Source organism: Peromyscus leucopus, chromosome X (assembly GCF_004664715.2).
Source record: "Peromyscus leucopus breed LL Stock chromosome X, UCI_PerLeu_2.1, whole genome shotgun sequence".
Classification (NCBI taxonomy): domain Eukaryota; kingdom Metazoa; phylum Chordata; class Mammalia; order Rodentia; family Cricetidae; genus Peromyscus; species Peromyscus leucopus.
In genome coordinates, this window is record NC_051083.1 from 80,512,331 (window position 1) to 80,516,728 (window position 4,398).

General features: G+C 44.1%; 1 pseudogene; it reads right to left on the minus strand.

Annotated features, from left to right (window-relative positions):
• Positions 1–1,990: 1,990 nt before the first annotated feature.
• LOC114685252 lies at positions 1,991–2,357 on the minus strand (annotated as a pseudogene).
• Between the last annotated feature and the right edge of the window lie 2,041 nt (positions 2,358–4,398).

The window sequence follows — 4,398 nt, forward strand, 5'->3', positions numbered from 1 at the left end:
AGATGCCACTAATTAATTGTGCTTTCAGGGGTACCTAATGGGAAGAGATTTTTCAGCTAAGGTAGGAGCTTTATTTCATTTGCTTCCTCCATGTGCCTCACACCAGACTAGTCAGAAATGCTTTTCCTCCTCATGCACAGTGATACAGACAGGGGCCTGCTCTCTCGCAAGTTCCAGAGGACATCAGGATCCACTGCCTTGTCACCAATTCCAGAAGAATGAGGTCTCACCCCACAAGCTTTTCTCCTCTTTGTTCCCTCTTCTAATTAACTACTCAGCTAATTGTTTCAGGATCACCATAGATCTGGAGTCCAAGGACCATCAAGTATATACCCAGGTGGTAAGGAACAGTAAAAGTCTAAAGTTATTTATAACCCCAGACCCAAAAGTGTCTGGGCTCTGCAGAAAACAGACTTTAATATAACAATCTATTACTGTTAAATGCTCTCAGCAATTGACCACCTGTATCTCTGGGATGATAAACTAATAAAGGAAACAGGTGCCTTAAAATAATCTGTCTCTGTGCTCGCTTCGGCAGCACATATACTAAAATAATCTGTCTCTGATAAGGCTTATCTCAGGTACAAATTAAAAGCATATCCCAAATCTCTCTCTCTCTCTCTCTCTCTCTCTCTATATATATATATATATATATATATATATATATATATATGTATGTGTGTGTGTGTGTGTGTATACATATATATGTATATGTATATATATACATATGTGTGTGTACATACATACACACACCACACACACACACACACACACACACACACACACACACTAACCAATGTAAGCAGAGTACTAAACACTACAATGTCATAGTCACCAGCCCAAGACTTTAATTTTCTCATGGCTACTTCTTAATATGTTTAAAATGTTTTTCTACACTCCAGAAACCAGATTGAATCCATCTGGACAGGTTGGATCTGCTTTAGTTAAGTGCAACTTAAACTTTCCAGGTCCCAGGATCCCCTCTCACCTTGGGACCTCCCCCCAATGAAAACAATAAAAAAAAAATTCTTTTTCCTAAGCTTTTCTCTGTCTTACTAGCACTCTCTCAGACTCAAGCAGCCAGAGTCCCAAGCCAAGAAAGATGGACTACTCCAAGGCAACAGACAACAGCCCACCATCCCAGGATACCTAACTACATCAGAAGCCCTCTTTCCTACCCCTCTAAGAGTCAACCAATGCCCATCAAGACATCTGCAGTTTTTTTGGGAGAAAAGATGCCTCTATTCCTGTTCATCCCCCTTTTTATTTATTTTTTATTTTTTTCCAAGCCAAACTGTATCCAGCTTTATTAAAGATACTTTCCATAAACAATCATGGTTTTTCAGGTAGGACATGGGCAGACAGTCATTAACAGTATACAAGAACTTCCAAATTCCCCTCTTGTATAGACTACCAAAATCAGAAAGCCACTATAAAACCTGATGAGTCTTCATTCGATGCTTTGAAAAGGGGGAGAGCTTAGAGTGAGGGTTGACAGTTCACATTGAGGATGTTGTTTATCAACTTTTCACAAGCTGACTCTGACTTTCAGGAAACCAAACGAACATGGCAGAATTATCAATCTGAAGATCCACAATCTTTTATAAAAGGAACCGCTGCTCTCTTGAGGACACAATGATACCACTGCAAAGTCCAGATTGCCTGATAGACCGGCAAAACCAATTTTGGGGGTCAGGTTCCAACAGGTCTCTGGTTTGAAGGGAGTTAAGTCTATGTTGATGGTACAGGGGAGGAAGACACAGAAATGAATTTAGAGTTTCCCACACTAGGCCATGGTGGTCACATATGTCAACACTAGGACGTTTCTCCTGAGAGCCAAGAGGAGTCTCTCAATATTAGCAGGGAAAGATGTTTTCCAACATTAACCATCACCAATCCAGCTTGGGAGACATTTTGTTAGTGACACATGTTCCCCGCCCCCCAAAAAAATGAAGTGTTCTGTGTGCTAACAACATAGCTTTAAAAAAAGTAAAACAAAATTCTGCATTTTTATAAAACTTGATAAAAAATAGTATTTCAAACTGTACAGTCACCAGAAGTACACAGTTATCAAAAATGCACACATTTCACCTGGCATCTCCAGCACCTTCAGCTTTTTGTGCCTGGTCTGTTTTGTCATCTCCATTCTCTGCAGGATTATTTGCATCCTTCCCAGCATCGGCTTTCCCCTTCTTCCCTTTGGGGACCTTCTCTCCCTTCTTTGCAGGGGCCTTTTTAGGCTTCGGCTCTGGCTTTGGAGGAGCAGGTTTAGCAGACAACCTTGCAGATCTCTGTGGCCCGTCCTTCACCTTGGCTTTATCTCATTTAGTATCCCCTTCAGCCTTTCTTTTGGGCATGGCAGTGGCAGGAGATGTTGGCGCTGAACGCGGGGATGCCGTGGTGCATGGGTTTGGTCCGACCGGGGGTCATTCTCCCTTCTTCTTCCTCATCCACCTTTTTATAATAACCAAAAGGTCTGGAATGTTAGTATTCTGCCACTCCTCTAGTTGCATGACCATACATGTGCAGTTCAGTAGCCAAGTAAGGGGCCTTATTGCAGGGAGCCGGGACAATTGCCATTATAAGATGGCACCGACTTCCTTACATTCTGAAGATTTATAACTTATAAGACAATGCTTTTGATGAAATACGCACCTCGGCTTTGCGCATGCACAAGCTATATATTGGTCCCTAGCCAATCCTGTGGTGCCTGGTGGTGGCAAGCTAATTTCAGCCAGTCAAGGAGCGATCCGTGCTTCTTTTCCCTATATAAACAGCTGCTTTTAGTGCTCGGGGCCCCTCACTTCCAGCTCTCCCTTAATCAAAAGGCTCTCCAATAAAGTGTGATTTGAGAAGAATCCTTGAGTGGTGGTCATTCTTTCTTGCTGGTCGAGAAGATTGCTGCAACTGGTGCTGAAACCTGGGAAATTCGGACACCGAGAGAGGGGCCGAAGAGCATTCAGAACTCGACACAGTGAGAGGAGACGTCAGTAAGTATCAGCTGGTATCTCCAGGGATGCTGACTACTGGGGTGGAATTCTGGGTGATTGCTTTTGTCTTTCCCTTGTGGGTACTTCTGGTCCTTGCCTGTTGCTTCTGTTTGCACTGTGACTAACCCAGAAGAGAATGTCGGTGCTTTTTTGAAGAGTAGCAGAGTTCGCCTAAAACCAAAAGTAAGTCCATGGTAGATAATGCAGCTTTTCGAGAGAGAAGTCTGCCTTCGTGCCGCCTTCTCTAACCATGGATAAACTCGCTCGCAGATAAGAGTGTGCCATGGGCAACATGCAGGGGGCCCGCTTGGATGCCTCCGATTTTCATGAACCCCTACAGGCGTTACTCCGTCAACGTGACTTAAAGATCTCCACAGGTACTATAAAAAGTATTATTAAAGACATAGATAAGATTGCACCATGGTTCGCGGTGTCCGGAGACCTTAATTTGGCTTCCTGGAATAAGCTTGGAAAAGATCTAGAGAGGGCAAAACAGGAAGACAGGATAGGGAAGGGCACTCTGCCTCTCTGGAGGCTTGTCCGTTCCTTCCTCAGGGACTATCGTCATCATGACATCATTAGGGAGGGAAGACGAGCATTGATGCAGCACCAAGATAGCCTTACAGAGTCAGAAACAAAAAAGGAGGATATAGTTAGGCCTAAAAAGAAAAAAAGATAAAAATAAGGAAAAAACTAAGAGCTCTAAAGAAGAAACTGAGAGGGATGGGCTTGAGTCCTTCAAAGAGATAGAACAGGAGGGAGAGGAGAGAGCCAGGGTGGTACGACAGCTTTATCCGACCCTGGATGAATTTATAAGCTTAAAAATAACAGATGAGGAGTCCAGCGACAGGGAACCTCACAGAGAGTCAGAGGGGGAATCAGACTTGGAGTTAGAAGAGGAATTAGACCCTAAAGACAAAGTTCTGGAGGAGACGACCTCGAGGTATGAGAAAAAAGATATGGGCGGCAGCGACCTTTTGTGGCCAAGGATAGAAAGGAGATTACACCTTCTGCGCCCCTGCCATATTCTCTGGCGGCTGGGAAATGTCACTTTATGAAAGGAAACACCTGGTCCCGCTTGGCGGCCGCGTTCCCAGTTTTTGAAAATTCTGTTACATTTGAGAGATTTTTCGAGCCTGACTCCTACAAACAGATAAAGGACTTGGCGGAGGCAGTACACACTTACGGAGTAGCCGCCTGCTTTACAACAGCTTTGCTCCGCAGGCTCACTGTTAATGCTATGATGCCTAATGATTGGCTTGAGGTCGCTCGGACATGTCTCAACCATGGGCAGTTTCTTGATTTTAGATCCATAATTATGGAAAGCTCAGGCCCAATACAAGAGAAACGTGCAGGAGGGACAGCCCGATTGGACCGTAGATATGCTTCTTGGCCAAGGGCAATGGGC